The 14,454-nt window shown below is 40.6% G+C and overlaps 1 protein-coding gene across 13 annotated transcripts in view; it reads right to left on the reverse strand.

Annotated features, from left to right (window-relative positions):
- Positions 1 to 14,454, reverse strand: part of ppfibp2b (PPFIA binding protein 2b) — a 128,353-nt gene that overhangs the window by 112,838 nt on the left and 1,061 nt on the right. The window lies entirely within an intron of this gene.

The raw sequence follows: 14,454 nt of genomic DNA on the forward strand, positions 1-14,454 counted from the left end.
TGTAAAAAGAAGTTTTCTTCCCACGCACAACGGACACTAATGTTTTTGTCACTTTTTATGGAATCAAACTCAAAGTAAGGTCAGTACTTCCACGCTTTAAACGCTGCACGCTCATACTCTCTCCCGCACTCGATATATGATCCATTGTTGATCTGCACACAGCTGTTGTCACGAACGTCGCACTCGCTTACGTCACTGTCATGATACATTCTCGCAAAAAATCACGGTTTTAGTAACGCAGTAACGCAGCGTTCCTACGGGAAAGTAACGGTAATCTAATTACCGTTTTTGCAATAGTAATCCCTTACTTTACTCGTTACCTGGAAAAAGTAATCAGATTACAGTAATGCGCCCATCTCTGGTTGATTGTTATGATCCGAGTAAAGTAAGGGATTACTATTGGAAAAACGGTAATTAGATTACCGTTTTTCCAATAGTAATCCCTTACTTTACTCGTTACTTGAAAAAGTAATCGGATTACAGTAACGCGTTACAAGTAATGCGTTACTGCCCATCTCTGTTAATCAGTCACAAGACAAAGTGGCAAAGCAACATTCAAAGACTGTTTTTGGGACTTGGTTATACAATAACTAGTGTTGAGGCTGGCAAAGCACCATGGCTAGCAGCCTAACCACAAACTGGGTGTCATTGCTAGCCTAGGACTCTGAGTGATCAGTTCTCTAAGTTTGTTAGCTTATATAGTGTATTCAGCAGATCTGTTTTCTATCATGGAAACTCATAATAATAATAATAATAAACTTTATTTATAAAGCACACTTAAAAACCAAGGGTATGCCAAGGTGCTTACCAAGTAAGATAGAGAATAGGAGAAGGATAATAGAAATAGGACCAAAGCAAGTACTAAGTATGCAAGCAGGTAGCTTGTTTCCTAGAGTTGTTATTTTGTACTTTAGTTTAATAAAAAAAACACCTATTAGTTCATTGTCTGTATTCCTAGTCCTGCGTTTGGGTCCTACCTTTGTCAGCCACACAGCACCTAAGACATGTAAGGCTGTTTACAAACAATTTGAAGTTCATGATTCTGAACAAAAAACTTTATGCACAAGTGGAAAACATTCAAGACAGCCGCCAATTTGACCAGGAGGGGACATTCCCAAAAAATCCCGCCGAGGGCTACTTCTCAGACTCTACAGGCCTCAGTTAGCATGTTAACTGTTAAAGTTCATGACAGTAAAAGTAGAGAAAGACTCTACAGGTATGGCTTGTTTGGAAGGGTTACCAGGAGAAACTCTCTGTTCAGCACAGTTATGTCTGCAAAGTTTCTGAAACAACGTCCTTTGGACAGACAAGACCAGTGGAAATGGAAATGTTTGGCGATAACACACAGCATCACATTTATCAACAAGCAAACATGGCATATCAGCACAAACGCCTCAAACAAGCTCAGCATGGGGATGAAGGGCTGATGATTCGGAGTCACAGAACCTGGACACTCTTCAGCCACTGAGCTGACCGTGAATTCGTCTGTATATCAAAGTCTTCTACAGTCAAATGTGAGAGTATCTGTCTGACAGATAAAATCTGCACCAAACTGGGTCATGCAGGACAATGATCCCAAGCCCAGCTGCACATCTCCAACAGAATGGCTGAAAAAGAACAGAATCAGGCTGTTGCAATGGCCCAGTCAAAGTCCAGACCTCAACCTGATTGGCTGTGCGCAAACAAATACCCGAAAACCTGAATGAACTAAGGCAATATAAAGAATAGCGAGCCAAAATTCCTCCACAACAATATGAAAGGCCAATAAACTATTTCTTCATGTTATTGCTGCAAAAACCAGCTCTCCAGGCTCCTGAATCATGGGGCGCACTTAGCTATTCAAACTCTGCTTCTTTATTATAGGTTTAGTTTTAATAAAATAAAACACGATGTGTAATATTTTACATATTTTAGTTCATCTGAGGTTTTTGTAATTAATTTTCTGACTTGATAAGTATCAGGTAATTCTATGTGGATGTTCTCCCTGTGTCTGTGTTCTCTCCAGGTACTCCAGCTTCCTCCTACAATCTAAAGACATGCAGTTAGTGGGGTTAGGTTCATTGGTGATTTTAAATTGGTTGGTCTGTCTCTCTGTTTAGCCCTGCGACAGATTGGTGACCTGTCCTGATAGGGATGGGTACCGGTATCCGGTGCCATGATGGCACCGGTTCTGACATAAACGGTAGTAACCAGACCGAAAAGCAGCGCACATTTCGGTGCTTTATTTCGGTGCTTTTTTTTCCTGAGCTGTGATACACTTTAGATTCTAGCCAATCATTTTACGTTTCCGAGGATAGTAGGCGGGTCCAGGTACGTACGTTCTTTTAGAGCAGAGCTACAGATTAAAAATGCCCAAGGCGAAGCGGTCAAAAGTCTGGCTGTACTTCACAGCAAAATATGCAAACTCAGCAGCCTGCAACAAGTGCTTTAAGCTGATACTGTGATACTGTCAAAGGAGGTAACACCTCAAATCTGATGAAACACCTGGCGACGCATAGCGGTTTTTTTAAAAGCCGAGAAATGCTCCGTATTTGATAGCTTGCTGCGAGACCTCACACCGAGCACATCTACTGCGGGTGTGGTGCCTGTTATCGGACCGGAGTTAGCAACAACCCCCAAAAACCCGAAGAGTAGAGTCCTGGCCCCTAGCCCTGCCAGTGTAGCAGAAATGATGACGGATGATGCAGCAGCAGCCGTTCTTCTCTGCGTGAGTAGCTTAATGTTGTTCGTGTGTAATTTACGTTGAGTAGGCTAACCACGTTATTACATTAATGCATGTAAGGTGAACTAGCAAACATCATCATAGCTACATGTGGCTGTCTTCTTGTTTGATGGCAGATACTCCCTTCACCCTGGCCAAAAAGGCAAAAATGACCAAAGAAAAAGTGGAAAACAGTTAAACATGAGAGGTTTTTGGACCAATTTTGTGTTCTCCATTCTTTAAGCACCGGCACCGTTTCAAAAGTACCGGTTTGGCACCGGTATCGGATAAAACCTAAACGATACCCATCCCTAGTCCTGGATGTGGCCCACCTTTCGCCCTATGGCGACTGGGAAAAGCTCCAGCCTCCCCACGGCCCCAAAACTTCTACTGCTGCACCATCGAGAGCGTCCTGACGGCAAACATCTGCACCTGGTTTGGGAACAGCACCAAGCAGGACAGACGAGATCTGCAAAGAGTGGTGCGCTCAGCCGAACGCATCATTCAATCAGAGCTCCCTGACCTGCTGTCCATCTACACCAAGCGGTGCAAGTCCAAAGCTAGGAAGATTATGATGGACCTCTCCCATCCCAACAATGGACTCTTCTCACTGTTGAGGTCTGGGAAGCGCTTCCGCTCCCTTAAGGCCAAAACAGAGAGAATGAGGAGGAGCTTCTTCCCCCAGGCTATTCGGGCCCTGAACCAGGTGTAGAACTGTACTCTCCCACACACATCACTATAAGACTGGACTCTCACACACATCACATCACCACACGCACCACCACACATTTCCTATAATTTCCTATAATTTATAATCTTTATAATCTCTCTCTGCTGTTTGCACATTTTTATTTATTTTTATTTTTACTGTAAATTCCTAAGTTAATTTGTAAATTTTGTAGTAAATTGTAAATACTGTAAAACTTTTTTCTGTCATTTAATGGTCGGGAATTGCGCAGCTACAAGCATTTCACCCCCCATGTCATACTGTGTATGGTTGTGTGTGTGTGACAAATAAAATTTGAATTTGAATTTGAAATTACGTAAGTGGAAGCTGAAGGAAGAATGAATGTTCATCCTGATATGTAAAACCTCAGAAATGACAGAGGGCGTTATTGCTGTTGTTTTTTTTACAGTGACTGTATAAACTCTGGTTTGGTAAAACCGTGACACCCTTACTGCCTTTATATTTTTCTCAGCGTAGGCATGTAATCAGCTAGTTGTTTGCATTTGTAAGTTAAGCTTTGTGCAACTTACAGTAGATTCACTGTTGTTATCATTTTCATTTAAGAGGCTATAAACCTGCCCGCACAAAGGAGAAAACATATGGTAGAAGTTTATGGGCTAACCTCATTCTTAGCATGAGGTTAAAAAAAAAGAAAATAACACTCCTACTATTACCACCCTGTGCACTCCTCATTTCTGGCATTAATTTAAATACAATAAAAACATTGCAACATGGAAAGGAGTTGCTTTGCTCTGTTCCAGAAACAGCATCCAAAACACACCACGAAAGAACACAACTTAGCAGCAATAAAGCAGATCATTATGCTCAAGCATTTTAAGCTAACGTAGGTTTACTCATGCAAGAATTTCAAGTGATTTCCTTACCTCTTCTCCCATAAGCTGCCTATTAGACGTAACCTTTGTTTCCACTTTCTGAACTGAGCAGTTTCTGTCATATTTCATGTGCTTCCAGGACAAACCGAAATTAGTGAGGGTTATCTCTGCTTGTACAACTACGAGTACCCTTGCAAAAACCCGGAAACTATTCTAATAATTGCAAAACCACAGTTTTCAGAGTTATTTAAACTCTGAAAGCACTGAAAGTTAACTCCTTTAACTGCACAGGGAGGTCCTCAAATGTCGTCTTTATGGGGGAAAGTGTTCAGACTAAAGATGATGGATTCAGCATATTTCTGTTGTTTTTTCCCCTGGTTACATCATTTAATTGCCTCAAGTAAAAATATATGAAACTAAAATAAAAATAAAGTCATCCTCATAATAGTAAACTTTTAAATAATCTCTCATCCAGCTGTTAACCCAGTTAAAAAACATTACAGGGTTATTTTGAAGTAACACCTGGACTGGGAAGTCCAGCTGGACGAGGTTTTGTCTTTCCAAAGCAAACTCGGATTTGATTTTCCGGCTCGTTCTGAAGCCCTGATGTGGCCTCGGGTGCAGAAACCAGCACGGAGCTCAAACACCAGTGTCAGCAAGCCAGTGCTGTAAAAACAACATGTCAACAGCAGTTAATACATACACGTTAAAGGCGGCCACAACTTCATGCGACAGGCGTGACTAACCAATCAGCACTTAGGAGGGAATAAAAACGAGCCAATGAGAGTCCCTGTGAGGCCACAATAAGATCGTGGACTCATTCTGCCATGTGATGAAGCTGATGACATGACAGAGAAAGCATGACAGGACGAACTGGCACACAGGCATCGTGCCCTGAAAATGGTGATTGTTTGTTATACGCGAGCTCCACTTACTCCAACAGTAACCTGCTTAAGGCAAAGCAAAGCAAAAATGTTGTATTTTCAACGGGAGTAAGGAATCCTGCAGGTGTAATTAGCTACTTAACAAAATGTTTGGTAGGATACTGAAGCCGGACAATAATTCCTTGTTTAATAATACATCTGTTTCCAAATAACCACTTAAATTTGTCTGCGGTATATGAAAATGGTGAATCTTTGCCACTTCTCAAATCTACTCCACCTACCATAAGAGTTACAAATCAGAAGTAAGTTTACTTAAGTACACGTTAATCCATCCAAAAGTTGTGATATTTACTCAAAACACAAGAATGTGCTTCTCATGGCTCCCTGTGACCAAAGCTCTTACTTTACTTTTCAATTTCGTGTAGTTATACAGAATTAGTTAGTCCAGATAGAGGATAATCACTGATGGGAAAATAGGTTTGTTTTGCAGAATAATAAAGTTACCATTGTTTAGCAAAGTATAAACCACTTTATTGAGCAATATAATGAATAAAGGTGCAGAAAAGCCAAAATGTAACATCATCAAAGGAGGACACAGGGTCTCAGAGTGCATGCTACCAGTTAGCCTTAACCCTTTAAGACCTACCATAGAACCAAGTCCTCCAGAGCTTATATTATATTTTTACATGCTGTAGAGCCATTTTTAGGAACATTTCAAGTTGTTATACATCAATACAACCATTAGAGCCCAGATTTTAATCATATGTATGCATTAAGTGCATAGTAATTACATAAATTGCAAAAAAAAGTGCAATAAACTACAAAGAAATTGAAAATCATTTTTGTTTTTTTAACATATATTTCTAGTTAGAGAAATTTAAGCGGCTTATCCCTCAAAACTGTAAATACAAAAAAGTTGCACAAAATAGTTTCCCACCACAGGAAATTTATTTTGAGTGTCTTCATAGTTTTATTTTTGAAACACACCAATTTTTATATACTGCAGGAAAAACAAAAATAAATATTATAGTGCAAATTTGCAAAAAAGCAGCATATGCATCAAAATAAACTATTTCCAGCAGTGCAATATGAGTCCTAAGCATCCCAGAAACAACACAGAAAGTCATAAAGTCAAACATAACTTTTAAAAACATCAGTATAGGCTCATGAGGCCCTGATGGTAAAAAACTACATTTCCGCGAAAATGACACCACTTCCGGTTTCGGGCAGGTCATGGCGGACATGCGAAAGTTCACGCTGACGTCTATTCCAACCTAGGAAGTCTTGTGAACAGCTGATCGGATTGGCAAAGCGTGTTTCTGGAATATTATGTTTTTGTTGCTGCAAGTGCTTTTTATGCAGTTTTTGCAAAGCTATATGTGGAAGGAAACTGTGACCGATGACAAGCTGATGGCATAAGATGTAAGTACAACTCCTCAGGTTTCATATGAAAAAAAAATTATTGCAATAGCTTACGTGGTAGCAGAGCTACCGGGATTTAAAAATAGTTATGCAAAACAGAGCGTGCTGCTCCGACCGGTTTTAAAGGGTTAAAAAGCTGAATGACTTAAAAACAATTAATTTATACAGTTTTTAATGAAACAAATTCTGAAGATGCCAGTTTTCATTTTATCCTGAAGCCTATCCCAGCTCAGAGTAAAGAGAAGGTTCAGCCTGGACAGGCTTAGCAGCACACAGAGAAGCAACCACCAACTCACATCTCCACACCTACAGCCAGTTTTGATTAAACAGTTAACCACAACAAGCACATCTTTAAACGTTGAGAGGAAACTAAAGCATACAGAGGCAGAATGTACAAAATGCACACTGAGAGGACCCAGTCAACCAGGAGGTTAGACCCGAGAACCCGAGGCGGCAGTGCTGAACGCTGAACCACTGCGCTGTAAAAGTTTAGGGAACCAATCAGTGTCAGTGAAGTGTATTTAAAGATCAGGACCAAATTCAATGGCAATCAATATAGTGATCGTTCAACAGACCCACAGTGCCAACCACAGAGACCTGCCACCGTCTGCAAGGCATAAAAAGGTGAAACAAGAGATAATTTTGGATAAACGATCCAAAACACTGAATTCAAAACATTTCCCAGAACTCTTAGCATCATTTTGTGTGATCATTAACTACCTGGTAAATGATCTGTCCAACCTTGTGATCCAGTTTCAATGATGTAACTGTGATCATCATTCTCCTCCTTTAGCCGAGGACAACACTTTCTGTTTTCAGAGTAACAAGCAGCATGTCATGACCAGTACGCTGACCTTCAAGTGCAAAATTGAAGGAGGTCAAAGAAGCAGAAACAGCATTTTTCCTCATGATTCCTCTGCAAAATTCCCCATCTTCTATTTCCAGTTACAGTTTGGAGCTATATGTAACATTTTTTAATATACATTGTATATAATATTACACACAGTATCACAACGTTGCTACAAAGTTAAGGCTAACTGGCTAACCACCTCTATGCTGTCCATTACTCTCATAGTTTCCCAGTTTTCCCACAGTTGAAGACCACCTCCTAGTTCCCCGTTTCACCGATAGTCCACAAATTTGCACGACCCTCAAACTATGACATGGAGAATTGATTATGCATCAATTCGTTTTTTTTTGTGTGTCCCAGTAGAGCAAGCCAACTGATGCTTTGCAGCTGATTCAGATGGAGCTCAAGGATTCTGGCCGCCAGCCTGGTCGAGTGCAGTCAACTGGCGTCCTTATTACCCTCCATACAAATTCAGGCTGAAAAGAATGATTTTCCACTGAGTAAATAAAACACCAAACACAAGTTAGCGGGGTAGTAAAAACGTCTAAGCTTCTAAAGTCGAGCAGGAAGAAGCAGTGAAGTGCGAGAGGCCGGCACCTCGGCTGCAGCAGACTAGGGTTACACTGAGTCCCAGTCACAACCTCCTAACAAGCTATCTGGACATGATCAGGGACGGATCACGTTACCTGATAATGTTACAGCCGCATGAGAAGCTCTGTGTGGTTCAGGTAAATGTCATCCTGAAGGAGACACGCAGACAGTCTGACACACAAACTCATTTAATTTCAGCTTACTCAACCTTAATGTAAAACTTTATGGACACTCGCCATGACTGCTTCCTGGGCAGACACAACGCAACACGTCCAGTTTTCCATTTTGATTTGAAGAGGAAAATTACAGGATTATCTTCCTTCACACTCAAGCTTCAGTTACATCAAAAAAGCAAGTAATTGGGCCAAATATTTGCAACCCATTCTTGTGTTTATACATTTGTCTTTATTACTTTATTACTTGTTGAAGTGAAACAAGAAAAGTGAAGCCTAAACAACACTAGTGGTCAAATTCCTGGAATAAAACAACAGGCTATCTCACAACTGAGCACAGTGAACACAGCGGGCGTCTGCGATTCTTGCATCAGAGGATAGAGCAGAGGCGAATACTACACTGAAACGTAATCCAGTACAAATATTGACATTGGCCAAGTCTTCAGGAGTGAATATTGGTACTGGACTTAGTTAAACTAGGATGAGGATTATATCCTCACAGCACAGAAGCAGAAATGAAAACAAAAGCCAAATTCATGGAGTAAGTGAAACACAGCATAGCAGCGCAGCTAAAAGGCTAAAATGTCATAATATGGTAAAATATTTGATATCATCGCTTTCATTATTAATAATTATTTAAAAAATGGGATAAAGAGGGCATCGTTTTTATTTATAGACATTTTAACATTTTAATGTCCTTATAGAGTCACTGCTGGCAGACATAGGGCTGGGCAATAAGGGCAAAAACATTGTCTCGACATTATAAGGCTGATACACAACACATATCTCTGTATTTTCTACACATCACACACTTGTTTTTTATAGACCAAATTCTGAAAGAACAGAAGAAAATACATAAAAATAACCGTCTATGTGGCACAAGTACAAGGATTCCACATTATTGTCATTACACGTGTATAAATATAGGCTAATGAAATACAGTTTGCATCTAATTAGAAGTGCAAAGAGCAATAAGTGCAATAAGAGCAGATTATATACAGAAAAGGGTAGTATAAAAGGTGGGAATAGTTATGTACAGATTATGTACAAATAAGTGAAGTATATAGATGTTTATATTGCAATACAGAGAGCAAATACAGGGCTCGCAAAATTTTTCCAGTCGGGCTACCAAACTCTATCTCTGCCCTGCCCGTCCGGCTATCATAGGAAGGAAAAATATATGTCAATGCTTTTGCATTCTTTCGGAAATGTAGCTGGGTAATTATGTCATTGGCATCGGTGAGCCACTGTCAATATGTGACATATTGAAATCGCGTTTGAATTTGCGCTTGTTTTTTGCTTTCACTTTGCAATCGCGTGAACTGTGTATAGAGAGCGACAGCACTGATTGGTGAGTGATGATAATTTGCGCACCAATTCCACTGACGTCGTCTTACCAATCGTTAGCTTACTATGCAAACATGACAAGTGAAATCTCCCGCAGCTTAAACATGTGAGAGGTTGATCGCAGAGAATCGCTGAGCGTTATGTGAGTGCGTGTGTAAAAGCAGCAGGATATATATTTTAGTTCTGCTGAGCCAAATAAGACAGGTCAGGGTGAAGAAGTGACAGCCAAAGAATAGCTTACCACAAAACGGAAAAATTATGACAAATCAGACTATAAGGCAAAAAGAAAGTGCAGCTTTATGGTTTTATGGACAAAAGAATTTCTGTGGCTGCAATATGACGAGCTAAATAACCAGGGCTGCACATAAGTGGTCCGCAGGTGCGCATTCGCTGTCAAAATAAAAAACGCGCACAAGATAAGAAGTTGCAACGCGTGTTTGCGTACATAAGATTTTCAGGAGGAGGACAGACATTTGTTTAGAACTCTTAAAGATGTCGAAGAAGCTCCTTTAAGCAATTACTGTGATGTTCCTCCACCTCCAAAGAAATGTCAGAAGGGGTCCGAACCACAAAAGAAGCGCGTATTCTCGGAAAAGTGGTTGCAGGAGGTGAGCTGGCTTCAAACAATTATACATTAAAGTATAATATTGTAATGGAAACAAAACAGGAAACAAAACATCAATCAAAAAATTGCTCTCTTTTTTATTCGGGCTACTTAAATTTATTTTGGGCTACAAAAAACTAAAGAGTCCCTGCCCGAAGGGCTACCAGGGATTTTGAAATTTTGCGAGCCCTGAAATATACAGATGTATTACGGAGAGATGTACTGATATATACATATGTACACAGATTAACTGTATAGCAGTCCATCTGTGTACATAGCGGACCTAAAGCCACATACTGCTGTGGACACTCCCAGCAAATGTCAGTCACTCAAAGGAATCACTGTAGGTTTAGGTATACGCTGTATTTTCACTGTTCACGAGGAGATGAAGCAATAACGTGCTGCAATATTCAAAGACCAAACAGTTTTTGCAGAATCACAGCATTATTGCTATTAAATTATTATTTCTATTAAAATCTTGAGCCACTATAAATTTCTTAGGGAGGTCTGTGAAAATCTGATATCAACACAGCTCTACTTTCTTCTACTCAAAGATGTAAACAGAAAAGAAAAGAAGACTTATTTAATATAAAATATAAAAATATCCATGCAGCTTTTATTGTGTGTTTTACAACCACCAATAGTGCAAACGTTGCTCTGCATACCTGTTCTTTATACTAATATATATTAATAATCAAGACTACAGGACTCTATGCAGTGAACACACCACTAGTGCTTCATTGGAATTTAGTAGGTAAATAGCAGTCAGGTGCTGCCAATCACGCATCTGATTAACTGATTGTCTATAAAAGCAGGATTTTTGGCAGCTTGCTTGTGAACACTATGTCACAATCTACCCAGGAGTTGGCGTCTCATTAAATGAATCACTTTATTAGGTAACTCCTGCTGTCAAAGTGTCCTTAAACTCACCACTCTTTACCTTAAATGTGCACCTCCCCTCTCCTTACTTCCCGATTTGTTGCCCTGTAAAGCTCTTCTTCACCTCCTCTCTGCTCTCTTCATCAGCTGCTTTGTTTGAGATCATTTCTGACAAGTCTAACTGTCAGACTGACTCGCTCACATGCCCAGACCCATGCATGTGCATCAGTGTTTCAATGCCATAAAAAAACGAGCAGCTTCAGTACAAAATACTTGAATGTATTACCCCTTAAAAAACAAATATTTACTTCCATTAATCCAGAAAAGTGGACAAAATTGCTCAAGTGCAGTGCCATCTAACAGTCTCAGAACAACTCAACAAGATTTACCTTCCAAAATCAAATAATATAAGCTTTTATCTTCAATGGCTTTTCTTGATATCCACTTAAATAACACTGTAAATCAATACGTATGAATATAAGTTTACTGTAATGTTCATTTAACAAACAGCTTTTATTTTTCTACATTTGCACTTGCCTATTAGCCTTCTGTCTTTTCTTTCCCTGCCTCTAGGAAGGCAGGTGAGGCAGCACAAAGAGCCACCAGAGCGGGTATGGTTTGTCCCCTCATATGGGGCTATTATTTTTAAACATGTTTGACTTTTTTACTTGCTTTTAAATCTTATTGTGCCCCGTTTATCATCTACCCTTCTTCAAAGGGTAGATGATAAACCCTCGATGCAAACATTAGCTGCTTTAACCCCCTCAAACAACCCCCCACCTTTTTTTCTTAATCAGATCAAGTTGCATAATGAGCATAAAAATGATATTTCAGGCTCTCATACAAATGCTAATGGGGGAGTTTTACAGTCAAATAACCACTCTTGAAAACAAAGTTATGCAGAAGAGCATCTCTGAATGCACAAAAGCTTGAACCTTGAAGCAGATGGGCAAAGAAGGAGCAGAAGACCACAGCAGGTGCCCCTCCTGTCAGCTAGGAACAAAAACCTGAGACTGCAGTTCCCACAGGATCACCAAAACAACAGAAGACTGGAAATATGTCGCCTGGTCCAATGAGTTTCAGTTTGTGCCGCAACATTCAGATGGAAAGGTCAGAATTTGGCATGAACAACATGAAAGCTTCGATACATCCTGCTGTCAGCCGAGCATTGTTTAAACACCCAGCCTATTTCATTATTCTCGGTGGCCATGACCACAGTGTCTCCATTTTTTGTAACTGTGTGATGCTATCATGCCAGTATGGACCCAAATCTTGCACCTTGATCAATTAAGCCAGTTCTAAAGGAAAAAGAGGGGTGAGGGTTGTTATTAGCAAGGTGTGCCTAATAAAGTGTCACGTGTGAGTGTAAGTCACAATGACTGGAAGACTCAGGCACAATTCGTGGACATATAGTAAACTGCGCCTGGTTGGTGGATGCAGACGTTGGATTTAAAGTCATAAGCATCACCTGGTATCACACCTGAGAGGCGGAGGTTCTTTTTGGCAGGTCAGAAATCCTCAAAAAACATAGCCATGCTTGCTTTTTGAAACAATGTCAAACACCCTCAGTGAGTCATTAGTTTTACCTCCTTTCTAGAGCAGCCTCCAGTATCCACACACCGCAGGCTGCACACTTATTGCACTCGAGTAGGGGGATTAAAGATGTGCTGAAGTTCCATAACACTTTGACATGATGCATTTGCATATTTTTACACATTACCGAGCACTTGCACCAACACAGTGCTCCCTTTAATCAAATGTTAAACCTTTAACTCATCCCTTGCACACTGCGTTGCTGCAGCGAGGATTTGAGAAGGAGCAAAATAACGGCTGAAAAACCAAAGAAAAACCTAATCCTTTCGTTTACCTTCTTTCTGCTCTGCTTATTCCTCCTGGAATCCGCAAATTTCTTACTTTATTTTCTCTTAAATGGGACAACACAGCATGAGCAGCATCAAGCCTCTGCTGTTCTCTAACACCTCCTCACATTCCTCGACAAAGAAAGCCAAACATCGAGTTTCTCCTCTTCCTCTCTCTGACACTTTTCTTTCACTCCTTCACTTCAGCAAGATTAACAGCCTGACTTTGTCTTTTCAGGTTTCTACGCTTTTCCTCTTTTTGCTATTTCGCTTTCATTCCTCTGCTTTCAATCTCACCCATATCTCTCCTCTTCTCCTTTGTCTCTCCCTCTAAGCAGCAGTGGAACTACACCATAACCCTTGACGGCAGCGGCTGTAAAGATGACAGAGCAATCATCTGAACATGGCCACTCTGGGACTTAGACGAGCAGCTTTGATCACAGAAATGAGTGCCATCATCTGCTTGAGCCAGCGTGTGTGCACCCTGCGTAAACCTATCACGACAAGCCGATGAACGCTATTGTCAAAAATAAACTGTTGCAACGATAAATGTTACCAATTTAGGGCTTTTATCAACTGCCACTTCAGCCGAGCTCCTGTGTGCGTTTCTTCTGTTTCCGTGCGCTAATGCCACCCAAGTGCCAACCTCAGCAGCGTTAATCAGTTCACTGTCGTCAGCGGCAATGATGCCTTTCAACTCCGTCTCTTTTTAAAATGAGATTTGCAACAGAAAGGAGGCACCGGCCTGATGTATTCACTGGCAGGAGGCTCCTTCGGCTCTCTCATGTCTCTGATGTTTATGTGTGTGTGTGTGTGTGTGTGTGCTCTGTCTCCAGCCTTAGATGGAGCAGATGCTTCAGCGAAGGGGGGCCACACATCAACCTTGATATTCTGCTGTTAGCATATCAGCGTCCCCGTCCCCCCCTCTTTCACCCACCCCCTTTTCCATTTTACTCACGCTGTCAGAAATTGATGATCTGCAATTACACAGCATGTGTCGGTGCAACTAAACATCATTTAATAGCTCCGAGCTGACAGTACATGACTGAGCAAGCAAGCGGAGAAACACCAGTGTCACAGTGAAACTACCATGTTGTCTCCAACAGACTATGTTGCATTTTGTTGTTGTGTAGAAAAATATATATAATGGGATATACAATGTAGGGAAAATTAAGGGTGACGGGGACGATTTTGGAATTTCTGGCTTGTGTAAACTTTCTTAAATGTCTGTAAATTCTAAGGAAAGCTTCGGCTCACTATGTGATATTCTGTAAAGATGAAGAGGTTTAGCATCTATTTGAGCTGGAATTAAGAGCGGATCATACTCCAAGAAAGCGCACCAAAGCACCATTTTCGTAACATCTCCCTGTTGGGACCGAACATTTGACTACTTATTTCAGCTTTGCTAGAAACTTACAGCATGTTGCACAGTTTGTGTCACGCTTGTCCTTTACTTTGACATCATTTTGCTTTTTTTTTTTCTATCACATTTCTGTCCACAGTCATTACCGTATAAAACTGCCTCACTTTCACAGGAAATCACTTACCAGTGGTACTGTCATGGCACTGTTACGGCCCTCAGTG

Source organism: Neolamprologus multifasciatus, chromosome 7 (genome assembly GCF_963576455.1).
Source record: "Neolamprologus multifasciatus chromosome 7, fNeoMul1.2, whole genome shotgun sequence".
Classification (NCBI taxonomy): domain Eukaryota; kingdom Metazoa; phylum Chordata; class Actinopteri; order Cichliformes; family Cichlidae; genus Neolamprologus; species Neolamprologus multifasciatus.